The sequence below is a fragment of the Symphalangus syndactylus genome, chromosome 4 (assembly GCF_028878055.3).
Source record: "Symphalangus syndactylus isolate Jambi chromosome 4, NHGRI_mSymSyn1-v2.1_pri, whole genome shotgun sequence".
NCBI classification, from domain to species: domain Eukaryota; kingdom Metazoa; phylum Chordata; class Mammalia; order Primates; family Hylobatidae; genus Symphalangus; species Symphalangus syndactylus.
Window position 1 is genome coordinate 108,883,627 of NC_072426.2, and position 21,000 is coordinate 108,904,626.

Here is a 21,000-nt window from a genome sequence, read left to right on the forward strand (position 1 = left end):
TCTTCACTTGCTGGTCTAGAATTCCTAGAGGAAGGTGATGATACCATTTAAACTCCATCACTTTGTCTGTTAATGATCATGCTTGAGCCCACTCGCCCAACTCCTGAGATCTTTTTAGGAAGCTGCTGATCACCAGTTTCGGGTGTTTTCTCTCTATTGGGAGGCTGCCCTTCCCAGGAGCTGCTTGTAAGCAATTATTATTTTAGAGAGACAGTTAACAACTGCTGGATCATCATCTGATGGTCACCTGACATTTCTGGTGGTTGAGTGGGGAGCCCTCCTATCCTGCTCATGCCTTACTAGCTACCTACTATGACAATCCAGACTTTTCTTTGGTGGAAAACTTCTTACTAAATTTGATCTTGTTTTTTGTTTTTAGTCTCTTCAGGTTTTCGATTTCTTCATAGTTCAATCTTAGCAGATTGTATGTGTCTGATAATTTATTTCTTCTAGGTTTTTCAACTTATTGGTACATAGTTGGTCATGGCAGTCTTTAATAATCCTTTGAATTTCTGCTGTATCAGTTGTAATGTCTCCTTTTTCATCTTTGCTTTATCTGTATATGTCTTCTCCTTTTCTTAATTAGTCTGGCTAAAGGTTTGTCATTTTTGTTTATATTTTCAAAAAAACAACTTTTTTTGTCTTCTTCATCTTTTATGATTTTTGGTTTCAATTTCATTTATTTCTGCACTTATTCTTACTATTTTCTTTTTCCAATTTTGAGTTTGGTTTGCTCTTGTTTTTCTACTTCTTTAAGATGCATTGTTGGATTGTTTGTTTGAAGTTTTTCTATTTTTTTATGTAGGCGCTTATTGCTATAAACTCTCCTCTTAATACTCGTTTTGCTATGTCCCATAGGTTTTGGCATATTGTGTTTTCATTTTCATTTTTTCCAGAAATTTGTAAATTCCCTTTTTAATTTCTTCATTTACTCATTGATCATTCAAGATCATATTGTTTAATTTCTACATCTTTGTAGAGTTTCAAAAGTTTTTTTCCTTATTGATTTCTAATTTTATTTGATTGCGTTCAGAGAAGATACCTAACATGGTATAAACTTTTTTCATTTCTAAAAACCTTGTTTTGTGGCCTCACATGTGGACTGTCCTTGAGAATGATCCATGGGCTGAGAGAAGAATGTGTATTTTGTAGCTGTTGGATGAAATTTTCTGTCAATATTTATTAGGACTGTTTGATCTATGTTGCAGATTAAGCCCAATGTTTCTTTGCTAATTTCCTGTCCAGATGAACTGCACAGTGCCTAAAGTAGGATGTTGAGGTCTCCACTCATTATTGTATTTGGGTCTGTCTCTAACTTTAAATCGAATAATATTTGCTTTATATGCCTTGGTGTTCCAGTTTTGGGAGAAGATATATTTATAACTGTGATATCCTTCTGCAGAATTAACTCCTTTATCATTATATAATGAACCTCTTTGTCTTTCTATACTTTATGTTTGAAATACATTTTATCTTTCATAATATAGCTACTCCTGTTTTTTTTTTGTTTCTATTTGCATGTATTATTCTTTTCCTTCATTTTATTTTTACTCTGTGTATGTCTTTATAGGTGAAGTGAGTTTCTTGTAGACTTTTATCCATTCAACTACTCTATGTCTTTTAAATGAAGAATTTAGTCCATTTACATTAAATGTTATTATTGATAAGTAAGGACCTTCTGCTGCCATTTTGTTATTTGTTTTCTGGTCTTTTCTTCCTTCCATTCTTCCCCTTTTTCTGTCCTCCTTTGTGTAAGTCATTCTCCTTGCTTTTTATTTTCTGTATATCTGTTTCACATTTTTTTGATTTGAGGTTACATGAGGCTTGAAAATAACATCTTAAACCAATCATTTTAAACAGCTTAACTCTGACTGCAAAACAAGCAAAGAGAAAACCAATAAAAATTCTACACTTTAACTCTGTTCCACCCAATCTTGTACTTTTGGTGGTTGGACTTATATTTTTATACTGTTTATATTTTTAAAAGGCATTTGGAGTTAGTATTTTTTACAGGTTTGTCTTTTAGTCTTTCTATTCAAAATATGAGTGGTTTACACACCATAATTATAGTTTTAGATTATTTTGTATTTGTATACTTACTGTTATAAGTGAGTTTTGTATCTTCTGATAATTTCTTATTGTTCATTAACACTCTTTATATTTTAGATTAAAGAGCACCCTTTCAGATTTCTTATAGGTTAAGTCTGGTGTTGAAAAAATCCCTCAGTTTTTGTTTCTTTGAGAAATTATTTATTTTGCTTTCATGTTTAAATGATATTTTCAATGAATGTAATAATTTATGATATATTATTTTGTGATTCAGCACTTTGAATATGTCATGCCCCTCTCTCTTGGACTCTAAGGTTTCCACTTAGAAGTCTACTGCCAGAATTTTCGGAGCTCATTAATGTTACTCATTTGTTTTTCTCTTGCTGCTTTTAGAATCCTTTTCTTATCATTGACCTTTGGGAGTATGGCTATTAAATGTCTTGGGGGTAGTCTTATTTGGGTGAAATCTGCTTGGTGATCTGTGACCTTCTTATAATTAAATATCGATATATTTCTCTAGGTTTCGAAAGTTCTCTGCTATTCTTTGAATAAACTTTTTACCCCGATCCTTCTCTCTATCTCCTTTTGAGGCCAACACATTTTATATTTTCTCTTTTGAGGCCATTTTCTAGATCTTGTAGGCATGTTGCAGTCTTTCTTATTCTTTTTTTTCTCCTCTCACTGTGTTATTTCATAGAAGCTGTCTTCAGTCGCATTCTTTTGCTTTATCAGTTCTGCTGTTGAGAGTCTTTGGTACATTTATAAATTTGTCAAATTTTTCAGCTCCAGAATTTCTGCTTGATTTTTTTTATTATTTCAAACTCTCCATTAAATTTCTCAGATAGGATTTTGAATTCCTTCTCTGTGCTATCTTGAAGTTTATTGAGTGTGCTCAAAACAGCTATTGTGAATTCTCTGAAAGGTCACATATCTGTCACTCCAGAATTTGTCACTGTTGCCTTATTTAGTTCATTTGGTGAGATCATATTTCCCTGGATGTTCTTGATGTTTGTCAATTTTCATAAATGTCTGGGCATTAAAGAGTTCGATATTCTAATCTTTTGATCTGGGCTTGTTTGTACCTGTCCTTCTTGAGGAGGCTTTCCAAGTCTTCAAAGGGAATGGAGTGTTTTGACATAAGTCTTTGGTCACTGCAGTCAGATCTCCACTGGAGGCGCTCTAAACCCTGTAACACTGTGACTCTTGCAAACTCAAAACAGAGGTATTGCTTGGGTGAGCTTGAGTAAGATCCAGGGGAATTTCCTGGAATACAAGGCAGAATCTCTTGCTCTCTTTCCTCACTATTCTCCAAACAAATGGAGGTTCTTTCTGTCTATGCTAAGCTGCTTAGAGTTTGGGGAAGGGGTAACATGAACATTCCTGTGACCATCACAGTTGGAATTGTGCTGAATCATAGCTAAATCTAGTACAGTGGTCATAGCTAAATCTAGTACAGTACTGGGTTATGCCCAAGGCCTGTGACAACTACTGCTTGGCTACTGCTGGTGTTTATTTAGGGCCCGAGAGCATTTAGTCATCAGATGGTGAATCCTGCCAGGACTGACCTTTTAGGGCAGAAGGTGGTCTTCTGGCCTAGCATAGGTCAGAAATGTCATCCAGGAGGTAGGGCCTGGAATTTGGGGCTTCAGGACTTTGGTGCTTTTGTTTGACTGTAGCTGAGCTGGTATCCAAGTTGTAAGACAAAGTCTTCTTTACTATTTGTTTTCCTTTCTGCAGGCAATAGAAATCTCTTCCCAAGTTACACTGCCTAGAGCTGGGGTACAGGTGATGCAGGCACACCCTAGGCTGCCCTTGCTTGTGTCTCACTTGGAGGTGTGTAACCCGAGTCTACTAGATCTGAACCCAGTGCAGCGCTAGGGATTGCCCAAGGACTGCAGTTCTTGTGGCCTATAGTGCCTTTCGAATTTATTCAGGACCCTGAGCACTTTAGTTTGCTGGTGGTAGGGCTAGCCAGAACTCAGTATTCTACTGCTGGGGTGGAAAATTCTCCTCTGGATGGAGCTAGTCTAAACGCTGCCTTCATGGGCACTGGCTAAATTCTGCCCTGTGTTATGTTCCACTGTGACAGAATATCATTGATTTCCAATGCAAAGTCCCGTAATCACTCTGCTCTCTCTCCCCCAAACAAAGAGATTCTCTCTCCCCATACCATGCTGCCAAGAGGATGGGAGAGGCATGGTGTATGAGATACAAAATTGTCATTCCTATTCTATTCAGTGCCCTTTTCCGTGATTCGATATTAAAACTAGATACTGTGATCGCTCATCTGATTTTTGGTTCTTATGGAGATGCTCATGTTTTCATGAATTTTGGAAACATTTAGTGCATCATTTCTTAAATATAGATATTCTTTTTGTGGGGTGGGAACAGAGTCTCAATCTCAAAACGTTGTAGGAACACACTTGAAAATAGAGCCACCTGTGACAAACCCACAGACATTATACTAACTAGGTGAAAGTTGGAAGCATTCCCTTTGAGAAATGGAACAAGACAAAGGATACCTATTCACGCCACTCCTGTTTAACATAGTACTGTTCCTAGTACTGAAAGTGCTAGCCAGATAAATCAGGCAAGAGAAATAAGTAAAAGTATCAAAACAGGAAAAGAAGAAGTCAAACTATTTCTGTTCATGGATGATATACACATATGCCTAGAAAATCATAAAGACTCTGCCTAGAAAACATATGCCTAGAAAATTAAAAGTCTGGTGTGGATTTAAAATGACTTCAATAAAGTTTCAGGATACAAAATCAATGTATAAAAATCAATAGCATTTCTATACACTAATCCTGTTCAAGCTGAAAGTCAAATCAAGAATGCAATCCCATTTACAATAGCAACAAAAATTTTTTTAAAAACCTAGTAATATATCTAACCAAGGACGTAAAAAAGCTCTACAGGAAGAATTACAAAATGCTGCTAAAATAAATTAGGAATGACACAAATAAATGAAAAAATGTTCCATTATCATGGATTGGAGGAATCAATACCATTAAAATGTCCATAGTGCTTAAAGCTGTTCACAGATTAAATGCTATTCCTATCAAACTACCGATGTCATTTTTCAACACAACTAGAAAAATCTATTCAAAAATTCATATGGAACTGAAAAAGAGCCTGAATAGCCAAAGCAATCCTAATCAAACATAAAAAAGCTGGACGGGTAACATTACATGACTTCAAACTATACTATAAGGCTACAGTAACTAAAATACCATGGTAATGCTACAAAAAGACATGGGGACCATTGAAACAGAACAGAGAATCCAGATATAAAGCCACAAACCTACATCTATCTGATCTTTGACAAAGTCAACAAAAATAGACAATGGAAAAAGGACTTTCTATTCAATAAATGGTTCTGGGGCAACTGGCTAGCCATATGCAGAAGAATGAAACTGGATCTTCACCATATACAAGAATTAACTTTAATGGATTAAAATTAGAAATGTAAGAATCCTAGACAAAAAATCTAGGAAACACCATTCTGGACATTAGCCTGGCAAATAATTTATCACTAAGTCCTCAAAACAAAGACAAAAATTGACAAATGGGACTGAATTAAATTATAAAGTTTCTGCATATCAAAAGAAACTATCAACAGAGCAAAAAGACAACCTACAGAATGAGAGAAAGTATTCACAACCTATGCTTTCAAAATGTCTAATATCCAGAATTTATAAAGAATGAACAATGGAACAAACAAAAAACTAATAGTCACATTAAAAGTAGACAATAGCCATGAACAGATACTTTTCAAAGGAAGAGATACAAGCAGCCAACAAACATATGAAAAATGCTCCACATCACTTATCAATAAAGAAATGCAAATCAAAACTACAGAGAGATACCATCTCACACCAGTCAGAACAGCTATTATTGAAAAGTCAGAACCAACAGATGTTGGCAGGACTGCAGAGAAATGGGAATGCTTTTACACTGTTGATGAGAATGTAAATTATTTCAGCCACCATGGAAAGCAGCTTGGTGATTTCTCAAAGAACTTAGAACTTCCATTCCATTCAGCAATCCCATTCCCGGGTATATATCCAAAAGAAAACAAATCATTCTACCAAAAAGACATATGTATTCACATGTTTATTGCAGCACTATTCGTAGTAGCAAAGACATGGAATCAACCTAGATGCCCTTCAATGGTGGATTGGGTAAAGAAAATGTGATACTGATACACCATAAACACTACACATTCATAAAACATGAACAAAATTATGTCTTTTACAACATGGATGAAGCTGGAGGCCATTATCCTAAGTGAAATAATGCAGGAACAGAAAGCCAAATACTACATGTTCTCACTTATAAATTGGAGCTAAACATTGGGTACTCACGGACATAAAAAGGGCAAGAATAGAAACTTGGGACTACAAGAGGGGGAGGGAAGAGATGAAGGGTTGAAAAACAAACTCCTGGTCACTATGCTCAGTACCTGGGTGGTAGGATCATTTGTACCCCTAGACCTCAGCATTACACGATACAAACAGATAATAAACTTGCACATATACTCCTTGAATCTAAAAGTTAAAATTTATTTAACTAAATAAATAAAATAAAAAGGAATATAATTGAAAAAGTAGACTATCTTGCTACATGATAAATTTCTATGCTACATAATTCCAGAAATTTGCAAACTTCTATCTTCTCATTAATTATTCAACTAGTGCTAGTATTATTGCTATTTCAATAGCTGCTAAGATTTCAGTATCATCAAATAATTGTCAACTTCTAATGAACTCAGTTACTATGTTGGCAGGTCGAAACGGTCTATAGTATCTCAAATCGGAACATAACTTTCTCTTGACTATTTCCTAATCTCAGCATGTTGTTATTATCAACTAACAGCCAAGATATCCCATCAAGATATAAAAAGAAAGTTGTGTTAATTATGCAGGCACAGTGTTGCGATACGTCACTGACCTTTTCAAAATTCTTTTTTTGTCAGTGTTTCATAAACCATTTCTGCAAAGACATAAAAAATAAACAACAAAAGGTCATTGTTTTAGGCTATTTTTCATAAATGATTAAAGGAAAAAAGTTAGTTCTGCATTTTTGCAATATTTTACAAATAACATTTTTCAGGTAAAGTTTTTTGATGATTTTGTATTATGTGTAAAGCTATTTAATATATACAGAATTACAATGGCTCAGTTATAAAGCCCTTTGAATCAGCCACTAGGATAATATAAACCTTGGATGGGTTTATATCTAAAAAGAAATTGGCCCTTTCTGTTTAATGTGAGAATATAGATTTTTTGGAACAGATTTTGAATTTTTCATTAATGATTTTGCAAAATGTAGGTGAATAATTTTACTGGAAGTTTTTAAGGAAGCATTTTTTTGCTAATTTTACAGATTGGCTAATAATAAAATATATTAATATGTTTTATCTCTATATAAATATAAATACACATTTCAGCTGGGCATGATGGCTCACACCTGTAATCCCAGCACTTTGGGAGGCCAAGATGGAGGCATCACGAGTCAGGAGTTCAAGAGCAGCCTGACCAACATGGTGAAACCCCATCTCTACTAAAGATACAAAAAATTAGCTGGGTGTGTTGGCGCATGCCTGTAACCCCAGCTACTCAGGAGGCTGAGGTAGGAGAATCATTTGAACCCAGGAGGCGGAGGTTGCAGTGAACCAAGATCACGCCACTGAACTCCAGCCTTGGCAATAGAGCAAGACTCTGTCTCAAAAAAAAAAAAAAAAAAAATACACATTTCTATGTAAAATCCTTGATTCCTTGATTCAATAAATACTTACTGAATGTCAGGTAACAGGCACTTTTCTTGACCCTGGAGATATTGTAGTGGGGAGGGGATAACAAAATTATGGCATATTAGAATTAATTCTAATGTTGAGGACCAAAAATGTATGTATGTATAAATTTATTGTTTGTTATAATTTGATTACCATATATTTATTGTGATCATATCTATTTATCATATAATTTTTTCTTGGTTTATTTGGATTTTTATATATTTTAATGCATATATTTTTGTTTTACATGTATAAATTAAAGTATGTGTAATAAATATATACATTTAAAATATGTAAAAGTCCAAAGGAACTGAAAGAAGATGTTACAAACAGGAGTGAACAGCATGCACAAATACTCTGAAGTGAAAAGGTATTTACCTGGAGAAACTGCAAAGAGACTGATAGAGCTGACAGAGTGTTGGGTGGGTAGCACAGTAGATGACTTCAGGGAAGTCATAGGGGTCAGATTACACAGGGCCTTGTAATTCAGAGAAAGAACTTTGACTTATATTCTGATACAATCTGATGTATATTTTAACAGGATCAATCAAATGCTATGTTGTAAATATAAGAAATGTAGTCAAGGATACAAACAATAGTAATAATAATTACAATAACAGAAGATAGTGATAAAACTGGTGTGGGCTAGAATAGTGACAGATGGTCAAATTCTGGATGTTTGTTTAAGGAAGAGCCTACAGGATTTAAATAAACATATGAGCAAAGTGCAGTGGCTATGAAGATACCTAGGAAAAGCGTATTCCAAACTGAGGGGATTCTAATTGTCAGTGCCTTGAGTTGGGAATATACCTGGAGTGAAGGAGCAGCAAGGAAGATACTGTGGCTAGAAAAGAGTGAATGTCTTAATTATAAGGAACTTAGGAGGAGGAGAATGCAGAGAACAGGAGCCAGGGTAGACAGAGCAGGGTCTGATGTGAGAGAGAAAGAAAGAAGTTAAAGATAACAACAAGGTTTAGGAACGTGAGTAACAAGACAAATTTAGTTGGTAGAAACTGAAATTAGTAAGGCTGGAAGTGGTGTTGGTTTGAGGGAGAATATCAGCTCAGTTTGCATATGCTAAGTTTAAACTGTGGAGGTGTCAATTACACAGTTAGATATTCTTGTCTAACGATTTCATAAGGGAGAATTGGTCTGACAATACAGATACATGGTTTATCAGCATTTAGTCAAGATCATTCTGGGAGTAGGATAGGAAGACAAGTGGCTCCTGGAGTGAGCCCCGAGCTTCTGATTACTTAGGAAAAAAAAAAAAAAAGAGCAATCAGGAAAATAAACCAAATAAAACCTGACCTATTATGTGAAGGCAGTAACACAAGATTATTCCCTAATTCTAGTGCTTTGATATATTTTTAAGTGACAAGTTAGATATGCAGTTTTCTATCCTATTTCATAAAGTGTTTTTAGGACATATAAAGCTATTTGAGTAACATATTTTAAGAATAAATTTGTTCTTGTATTTTCTGAAAAAATAAATGAGGAAGTAAAAAAAAAAGAAGTTACCTATATGTTTGGGAAGTGGAGGGGAAATGGGAAATGGTGCAGGACTTCTAAATGGAGACATTTTAAATAGTGTTTCTGAGTTTGGAAAAAGATAAATATATGATCCATTCGTAAATAAAACAAAAATTTTAGAACTATAACTATATTCTTAATGTTAACAATAGCTGATTTTTCAACACTTGTTTTCCAATTACTTTTAGGCCTAAAAATAAAATTTACCAATTTAAAAGAAAGCCTGCATAAAGTAGTACTCACTACTAGTTGATTTGAAGTTTAAATGATTTCTCACATTTTTCTACACTATGTATTCAACATTTTAAAATGTATACATTTGAAGATGTTTTAGCAACTTGTTTTTATTCTCTACCAAGAAAAATCCAGTTATATTTTCCAGTCATGTATTTTTTATTAGTTTTACTGTCTTTAAAGGGTAGTGGAAACACATTTTAAATGCTTGACCTTTTCTGCGTGAGGTGATTTTAAAGTTAACAGACCTACCGTTTCTGTTTTGCATGCTTTCCACATTTATAAACTTACTGCTAACTATTTTGTTGTTTAAATGAAAGACTGTATTGACAATTAAATGGAGGTTCATGCATGCTTCACTGCCACATCTTATTACCATCGACATAGAAGAAGCAGAACGCTGAAATTACTGGTTTTAGCCTGCATCTGCATGGCCTTATTATACCTACCAAGGTGAAAATGTCAGCTTTAAAGAATGTAGTTATATAACTTAAACTGCAGTGGTGGCAAGGTTAAATTCTTGCTTTACTTATCTTAAAACAAACCATAGTTTCTAGGTCTGGAAGTGCCTTTTGTTTATAAATTTGACCTCTCACTTTCATTCCCTCTGCTGTTTTTCTTCAATGAGGTTTTCAACACAGGTGTTAATTCAATATAGATTTTTGGACTTTTTCTACTTCACTCTGTTTAAGTACATGCTATTTCCAACAATGAGAAGGCATACGGCATACATATTATTGTATTGGATTCTTCCTATCTGGAAAGTTCAAGTGTAAAATACACTTAAAGATGCTTTGAAGTAAAGCAACCCAAGTTAATTGTCAATAATTTTAACTTGCAAATGCAAATTACAACCTAGTTTAATAAATATATTTTTAAATTATTGCTAAAAACTAAATGTCTTTAGTTAACATTTAATTATCTATTGAAAACTCAATTATCTCAATAAGTCCTTTCACATGACATCTTTTAAAATAATTTGAAAACAGAATTTAATTTTTAAAACCTATTTGATTTTGTTATGGTTGATGTAGATATAGGCTTAGGAATGATAAGTTGCAGTTAAATAGACATTTAAGATATTATTTGAAATAATATTCCTAGTTAATATGTAATGGAAAACATCATGACTTTCAAGTATGTATCTTAATAAGCATGTAATTCTATAATATAATATTCAGTGTGTTCTCTTTGCATGACACTATGGAAAATACGGAGTTGCTCACTCCATTCAAATGTTACCAAAATGACAGAGGCATTTAAATATATCACAAAGGCATGCAGATCAAGAACCATATAAACATTATAAAACATAGTAAAGAATTCAAGGGGCCGGGCGCGGTGGCTCACGCTTGTAATCCCAGTACTTTGGGAGGCCGAGGCGAGCGGATCACGAGGTCAGGAGATCGAGACCACGGTGAAACCCCGTCTCTACTAAAAAAAAATACAAAAAATTAGCCGGGCGTGGTGGCGGGCTCCTGTAGTCCCAGCTATTTGGAGAGGCTGAGGCAGGAGAATGGCATGAACCCGGGAGGCGGAGCTTGCAGTGAGCCGACATTGCGCCACTGCACTCCAGCCTGGGCGACAGAGCGAGACTCCGTCTCAAAAAAAAAAAAAAAAAAAAAAAGAATTCAAGGAAGGAAGAAGGAGCTTGTAGCAATAAGGATCCATGAGTGTTTCCTAGATTTAATAACAGAGTCTCCAGTTATGCTGGATAAATTTTCTGCATGTAGGAAATGGGAAGAATAAAGGTATAAGATAAGATGTTAGAAATGGATGTTAGGGATTTATTACACCTCTAATCTGAGCATAGGAAAGCGTTTGCAAAAATATTTAACCAGAATGCAATTTAAAAAACAAAATATGTAGATAGCATACCTTCAAGATATAGAAGTTACTGGGAAAATGAATTTATGTAGATAGCCAAATTATCATTTAACAGTTGTATTTATTCAGTTTTGCAAAATAAAGAATAAATAATTGATTCATCTGTTTTTACTTTACCTTGCAATAGAAAACCACATTTTAAAAGCTACTTTCTATTAAAGGAAAAAAGAATAAAGTATTCAAATACAAAATGCAACCTTTTTAATTTTAAAATATATTTTTAAATGACATACATATCTATGAAAAAGGTAAAATATTTGTCTATATCAACAGAGTTTTGCATAATTTTATGTGACATCCACATTCAATTGGAAATACTTTCTGCCATATGGAGAATTGGAATGCAGAGAGAAGCAATGAATATTAACCTTTTTTTTTTCTAAAACAGGAATTTTAAGATGAGCCATTTCTGAGCTACTAGTTTAGGTCAAGTTTTGTTGAAGAGAACTTAGGGGATTTCTGGAATATATCTATTCTCATAGTTATATTTATGGCTATGCCTCTACCTATGTCTATATCTCTCTAGTTCTATCTGTCTAGCTATATTATTTATACCACAGGATGTGATGTGCAATGGGATATCCACAAGCATAAAGAAGATAGAAAAATTTGGAGAAGGAAAAAAGGAGACAGATGCTGTTTTGTTCTCTCAAAAATGTTAAAGTTGTATATTTATCGACATAAACCTGAGTTTCTGTAAATGTTGTTTGAGGTCAGGAGATCATGAAAGAGACAAAAGTCCCAAGCTCCATTAGTTTATATGGAATCTGCTAACAGAAAGAGCTTCTCTATTGTTTCCTATTAAGCGTGTGTTGAACAATTGCATCCTTGCTCTCAGATCCAGTTCTCATTTGTAATGGCTTTTTGTTAGTAAATTTAAATGTGTACCTCCGCCCCATCCACCATCATAAATCCTACTGGAACCATCATCAACCAGATAGAAAAATAAGTTTTAGTAAGTGAAGGAAGTTTATTTCCACTTCTAATTGAAATATACATGAGATCCTTTCAGCAAAATTATTTATATTAATTATATAAGCTCTTAACATTTAGTAGAATATTGTCCAAACCTATATTTATTTTAACAACAGCATTGTTATTGCCAATGTTTAATCTTTTACTATAGAAAATTTCCAGATTATATTTGGTCCTATGTAATAATTAATCTTTGTGGATACTTTGTAGTCAAGAACATCTCTTTCTTCCCTGAAAGAACCTAACACACAAAGGAGAGCCATAACCCTTCTGTGTAAAATGCCCCTTTCGCCGTGGCAGATTGATACCAGGGCAGACATATCTGATTCAAGCTGGACAGAATTTTCTCCCCTATAAATTAAAAGTTTGTAATTCAGCAAGACAGAGATGGGAGTTAATAGAATTGACAAATATTGATGGCAGCTAGAAGAAATAGACAGTTGTTTAGTTACTAAATATTTATGACTTCATCATGTACCTTCCAGTGAGATATGTACTTGGGTTATATTGCTGTTGAAAAAATAGATATATGTTCTCCACTTTTGTGGTTTACAGTATAATAAAAGTCAGGAAATACAAATAAGAACACACATAAGATTATAACTTCAGGTTGTGGTAAACATGCTGAAGAAAATTATTAAAGAACAGTGATAGTTTATAAAAAGAGATATCCAAATTTTTATGTGGTGATGAAGTAGAACTCGCTGAGGTAATTGCAATACAAGCTGAATCCAAAGTTTGAGAAGAAACCTGCTATGTAAAGTCCTTTGTAGGGAGAGTGAGCCAAACATATAAGGTCTTAAGACAGAAATGATTTTGGTGTATTAAATAAAGCAAACAGGATTGCAGTACATTTAATTTGAAGGGGTAAGAAAGAAGATGGAACAAAATAAGGTTGAAAATGTAATTAGGGATAGCTCTCAACATATATTATTGGCTGTAGTAAGGAATGATTACTTCAAAATATTGAAAAAATTGGTCATTTCTATAAATAGTTGGAATGGAGTGATGATGGCACTGGCCAGATGGAATTCAGTTGTACAGTAATTGGAGATTTGAAAGCAGGGACAATATGTGCTGACAAATACTCTGTTTAGTTTGAAGAAGGCTAAAGCAGTAGCTTAATAACCAGAAAGGGGCATCAAGTGACAGGAGGGTTCTTTAGAATGTGAGATACTAGAGAATAAATATAGACTATGGGTATTAGGATCCCCATAGTTCCCCCTTATTTCTTCCATTTCTGTCTTTTGGTTATTTTTGTTTAATGAGATATAAAGATAAGACATTTGTTCTTGGGTCTTCCCAGAATCTCTTTGAAAACTACCCATGGACCAGAGCAGTCTGATTTAGCTCTACCTAAAGTATTTCAAGCATTTAAGGGGTTAGTCTGCCATTCTGGTAGGGCTGACTCCTTCTAGCATTTCCACAGGTGAACATGTAATCACAGTTACATGAGGGGTAAGCCAGAGACCAGGCCGTGTTTATTAAGATCCTTTCCAAAATTTTATGAAAGCATGGCAGCAAAAAGAAGAATCAAAGCAACCCGAAGTGAACTTTTTTTCAAATATTCGTGTTCTCTTGATTGCAGTGTTCCCAAAAATCAACACTTTCATCTTGAATAGCTTTGTTCTTGCTTTGTTTATAAATCAGAATGTGTGATTTTTCACTATTGTAGGGGCAGCTTATTATCTGTGTTAGTTCCTTGGGGGTACTGTAAAATATGCTTTTATTGTCTCACATTTCTGCAGCCTCGAAGTCTAAAATTGAGGTGTTGGACCATGCTACCTCTGAAACTTCCCTTCCTCTTCTAGCTTCTGGAAGCTCCAAGATATTAGTTGGCTTGTGACAACAAAACTGTGATCTTCACATGGCATTCTCCCTTCTCCTTTACATATTATTCTCTCTCTGCATGTCTATTTCTGTGTCAAAATTTTCCCTTTATAAGGACACAGTCACTGGATTAGGGCTTAGCCTAGTGGCCTCATTTTAAATTGATTACTTCCTTAAAAATGTTATTTCCAAATAAGATTACATTTTGAATTACTGGGGATAAGGACTTCAACATATCTTTTCTGGGGTACAGAATTCATCCAGTAATATCCACTTATTCTCATGTGCAAGGATATATCTAATATAAATATTTCTGGCCTTGTGCCCACTCTTATTCATTTTTCCCATAAAAAGGAGAAATGAGATCAGGTTGGTGAATCAAGGCTTGGGCCTAGGTTTATTTTGGATAAAATCACCTCTGTTTTGGATGGATCACCTCTGTTTAAGAGCCATATGTTTTATGAGTTCAGCTCTTTTTCTTCCTCACTTCTGAGCCTTGGGCTAGGGGAAAGAAACTGTAGATCTCAACTTTCAAGTGGATGAGAATTTCCACTTTAGCCCAGGGATGAGTAACAGACAGTGAATATTAGTCCCTCCTAAACCATTGCCTTCAAATCCATTCATGCATCCCATAACCACATTTCCATCAACAATGGACCGCATATATGACAGCGGCCCAATAGATTATAATACAATATTTTATTGTACCTTTTGTATACTTACATATGTTTAGATGTACAGATACCACTTTGTCACAATTGCCCACAGTATTCAGTAGTAATATGCCGTACAGGCTTTTAGTCTAGGAGCAATATGCTTTACTGTATAGCCTAGGTGTATAGCAGTCTATAGCATCTAGGTTTGTGTAAGTATGCCCTATATATGTTCTCTCAAATATTAAATCGCCTTAAGATGTGTCTCTCACATTTTATCTCTGTTGTTAAGTGATGCATGATTGTAGATTTATGGTTGTATTTTTTTCACTGTATTTTATTTTAGTATATCTATTAATTAAGATCACAATTCTACAGAGAAAAATGTTGATCTTGACTAGGCCCTTTAAAATCCAAGTATCCCTACTAAAAATACAAAAAATTAGCTGGGCATGGTGGCATGCACTTGTAATCTCAGCTACTCGGGAGGCTGAGGTACGAGAATCGCTTGAACCCAGGAGGTGGAATTTGCAGTGAGCCGAGATCGCCCACTGCACTCCAGCCTGGGTGACAGAGTGAGACTCTGTCTCAAAAAAAAGAAGAAGAAGAAGAAAGAAAATACAGTGCAAGACAGCAATGTTACATTTAAAAGGCAAATATGGACTCATGCAAATGTAAAGATTAGGGACGATTTCCATCTATTTCAAAGGACTCTAAAAGACATCGGCATCCCAGCAAAAAAGGTGGATAGTTATACTGACACCATATAGAACGTAGAATATGAACCAGAATTAAACAGGAACCAAGAGAAAGGAATTTTTATAGGATCAGACCTTGGCCACGCTGATCATTGTTATCTGATCTTTAATAAGAAGAATCTAGGCCAGGCGCGGTGGCTCACGCTTGTAATCCCAGCACTTTGGGAGGCTGAGGTGGGCGGATCACGAGGTCAGGAGATCGAGACCACGGTGAAACCCCGTCTCTACTAAAAATACAAAAAATTAGCCAGGCGTGGTGGCTGGCGCCTGTAGTCCCAGCTACTTGGAGAGGCTGAGGCAGGAGAATGGCGTGAACCCGGGAGGCGGAGCTTGCAAGTGAGCCGAGATTGCGCCACTGCACTCCAGCCTGGGCGACAGAGAGAGACTCCTTCTCAAAAAAAAAAAAATAAAATAAAAAAATAAGAATCTAAAAGCTTAAACAAAAAAATTTAGAAAATATGTTACTAATATTTTTGAATCTCTGTACAAAGAGCATGTATTTGGATTAATGTGTAATTTGCATCTATATAATTTTATTAAATTTAAAAAATGAGTTATCCTCAATACATTATTTTATTTTAGAAAATGAATTAATAAATTTCCTCATACACTCATGTCCAGAAATCTGGGGAGAATGAGCCATACTTAATTATTAAAAGAAAAAAATCTTTTTGAAGAGATAGCACTACTTTATGTACCAAATTTTTTATAAAATATATATACTTTATAAAAATATATATATTATTTATAAAATGGCTATAATTTTTTTATAAAATGGCTATTTCTGGTACACTATAATGTATTATGCTATACGTATGTACAATCAAATCTTAAGCACTTGAGTTGTAGTCATAAAAACTCCGTATATATGGGTCGTTGCATTTACTACCTTTTCGAACTTTGGAAATTACTTAATTCCACTGAAACTAGATTTCTTCATCTGTAAAATAAGGATCATATTTTCTTTCTAATTGATATGGAATATTTAAATGAGATGATTATATTAAATCACCTAGACGTCTGCTAAAAGTAACAGTCAGGTATTTAAAAATAGTTTAGTTTGCACACAAAGATATTTTAAAATAAAAATATCAAGTAAATGCATATTTGTTGCTAAAATTATCATTCACATTTGGCATTCCTTTACCTAGATACATTATTTTCCAGCAAATGTAGCTAAACATATTTTGGCATTTGACAGGAATTGTTTGCGAATAAAATCTTCTGGGACTTTGAAAGGAGTGTCTTGTTTTAGTTCTTGGCTTGACCCACATTGACAGGTAAATCAGGTGCTTCTTTATTCTTCCAAGGTCATTTCTTCCAATTGTGCTATCTACTTGGTATTCAGGTTTGCAAACCATCCTTTGAAGTTGTAGACTTGTCTTATTCCTGATTGATCTTAAGCTTCTTTTAAACTGAAGCAAAGTTTGAGTAACAGTTCTAATCACCAAAGAATTCTTTCCAAACAGTGTGATTCCCCCACCTGCATTTCACAGGCTTTATATTATCTTATAAGGGAAGAATAGAAGACTTTCAAAATGTATTACTGCCGTGAAACTTCACTCAAATTTATAGACTTCTGATCATTCCAATTGTTCTTAAATAACGCTTGGGGTAAAGGTGACAGTTCTTATGATGGTTTTCAATATTCAACAGTAGAAAAGTAATTACTTACATTTATTTGTTTGACATATACAAATAATGTTTGGGATATCATGAAAGAATATTGATTTTTCTTGTAATCACTGTACTCTCCTAGGAATATTGAGAAAAAACTGCTCTTTATCTTATTTCCATAGTCCGTCTATAGTAGCCAAATAACTTTTCAAAATATTAGTATTGGATAAAGTTTTGGAGTACAAGTCATTTTTAAGTTATTTTGTATTTAAACCATTTCAATTTGTGAAAGAGAATGCAAGAAACTCACCAAAGGCTATGATGAAAGTATATGGTAGAGCTAGGATCTGAACCAAATTTGTAAGTGTCTTTTTTTTCTTTCTCAAAATGCAGCATAATAAATACATTATGTTACATGTTACTTTGTACTTAACCAAATATATATCCTATAAATCACTTCATGTCAATTCACAAAGATCTTTTTTATACCTGCAACATATCTGCTTTCATATGTGCTCTTTTATTTATTTACATACCATTCATATCCATTTAAACCACAAATATATGGATGTTTAGAAGGTTTCCAGTGGTTTGCTGCTACAAATAATGCCGCCATAATTGACCTGCAAATATGTTATTTCTGCCAATATATTGATGTGATTCTTCAGAGCACATTCCTACAATTGAGATTTCTGGGTGAAAATATAGATTCTAATATAGTTTACTTAGCTTTCGTCCAATTCCCTTCAAGAAAATTATACCATTTTTAATTCTAAGCAGATGTCAATTCATTTATTGACATGCAATGTACGCACCATAAAATTTACCCATTTGAAGTATACAATTTAATAGTTAATAATAGTTTTTTAAAGTATTCATGTATTTGTGTAACCACCACTACTATTTAATTTTAGGATATTTTTATAATCTCACAAAAAAATCTCAAACCCATTGGCAGTCACTTCCTGTTCCCCTTACCTCACGTTTGCCACTACCAATCAATTGTCTGTCTCTATAAACAAATAAAATAAAACATGCCTATTCTGGATATTACATATAAATAAGATGATAAATATGTAGCTTTACCTACCTGGCATTTTTCACTTAGCAAAATATTTTCAAGGTCCATTCATGTTGTATCACTTTTCTGTACTTTATTCATTTTTATGGCTGAATAATATGCTACAATAATCTGGTTTATCCATTAATTAGTTGATGGAGATACAGGTAGTTTTTAGTTTTTGACTGCTTTGCAAAATGTTGCTATAAACATTTGTGTACAGGTTTCTGTGTGGCCGTGTTATATGTACTTAGGAAGGGAATTAATGAAACATATGATAACTCTAGCCTTTTGAAGAACTGCCACATTCCTTTCCAAACCTTTCCAGACAGCCAATTTCCTTTCTAGCATTTTAATTTCCCACCAGCAATGTATAAGTATTCCATTTTCCACATACTTGTTAAAACTTGTTCTTTGTTTTTTTTATTTTATTTTGGCCACTGTTATGGGTGTAAAGTACTGTCTAGTTGTAGTTTTGAATTGTCTTTCTATTTACTGATGATGTTGAACATTTTCCCATGTTCTTATTGCCTTTGTATATCTTATTTGAAGAAATGTCTATTCACATTCTTTAGCCATTTAAAACTGAGATTGTCCTTATTGTTGAATCGGAAAGTCTTTATATATTCTGTGCATAACACTTACCAGGTATAAAATTTGAAAATATTTCCTCGCATTATGTTTGTTGTCATTTAAGTTTCTTGATTGTTGTATCTTTTTAAGCATAAAATTGTATTTTTTTTAAATTTTATTAAAGTGCAATTTATTTACTTTTGCTTTTGTGGCTTGTGTTTTAGGTGTTATTCTCAGAAACCGTTATCTAATCTAAGGCATGAAGATATACTCCTGTGTTTTACTATGAGAGTTTGACATTTTTACCTCTTACATTTAAGCCTATCATGTATTTTAAATTAATTTATGTACCTGGCATTTTCATTATTTTGCATGTAGATAGCCAGTTGTCTCAGCCCCATTAGTTAAAAAGGCTATTCTTTCCTCATTGAATTAGCTTGGTACTTTTGTTGAAAATCAATTGAGTGTTAAATATAAGCATTTATTTCTGGACTAGCCCAGTTAGGTTAACCAGTAGGTTAAATTTCACTTTCTTATCATGAGTAGAATTAAATTTTTTTCATAGGTTTATGAGCTTATTTATTACATAGCCATTTTTTCATGAAATGCCATGTGTCTTGCTCAGTTTTTAAATCAAAATTTTGTACTTTCTTTTTTTTTTTTTTTTGAGATGGAGTCTGGCTCTGTCGCCCAGGCTGGAGTGCAGTGGCGCAATCTCAGCTCACTGCAAGCTCCGCCTCCCGGGTTCACGCCATTCTCCTGCCTCAGCCTCTCCGAGTAGCTGGGACTACAGGCGCCCGCCACCACGCCCGGCTAATTTTTTGTATTTTTAGTAGAGACGGGGTTTCACCGTACTTTATTTTTCAATTTTTTCAGAGTTCTTTAAAATTTAGTGAGAACAGACTTAAGAAGCAATACAATTAATTTAACATTAGTAGTCATCTAAAAATAAAATTATTTCTGATCTACTGCCTTTAAAATGTTTGCCCAAAAATTAAAATGAGGTTTTTGTCAGTTAGTCCCAGCCTTATATATATTATAGGGAAAGCAAAGCAGACAGTCCAGTTCATACTATTTGTTTACAGGAAAGACACAATTTCTATGTGTATTTACTAAAGAAATTGTATATTTCACTTTGCTTTCTACTTTTCAAAGAGATGTGAATTAAGCTACCTTAACATCTCTGAGCACCCAGTAATCACATCTAGGTAAATCTATATGCTCTACTTTATTCCAGTGGGAATAATTTATTGTGCTCCTCTAATAAAAGAACGCTTTCCAGGAAAAAAAAATGCTAAGGAAACTCTATTTTAGCCTGTAGAATCACTACCTGCATCCTCTACCAAGTAAACTGGTGGCACATATAAAACCCTTCCTTTGAGAATGGTTTCCTTGTCTCCTTAAAGTACTTCATATTAGCTACAGTCAGCACTAAAATAATATGAATACAGATTTGTTGATTTCAACATTCTAATTATTTATTTATAAACATTAAAGCCACATGGGTAGAAAAGTTAATATTAACCTGATCATTAAAAAATAAGCAAAGAATAAAGTTTAATATATTCTGATGACAATAATAGTGTGTTTGCTTATTGACAAACTGATGATGAAGCATGTGTATTTATATAAACAGTGATTCCTGTATGGTTCAATAAAAACTAAATCTATCAACAATAAACCTAATCCTCTTAAGTTGCTTGATAGTGGCTTCTGACATTGGCATTCATGGTTTCATAACCTCTCATCTTGAAGCTTCCGACAAGCTTGGTAATATTTTTCCAGCATACTCTGAGAGACAAACCAAACAAAGGGATTACTGCAACACACTCAGAAATAAAAATGCTCAACACTACACAAATGTACATGACAGAAAGTAAAGAAGCATGCAACATCCAATTGAAACTACATTAAAAATTTAGGTGAACAAGATTACTCAGCTTGGAATACAGCCAGGAGAAGGATAAAGAGTTTAGAGTTATCAGAGTGGAATAATGTGGAAATACTAACTGCTAAAACCAGACATCAACT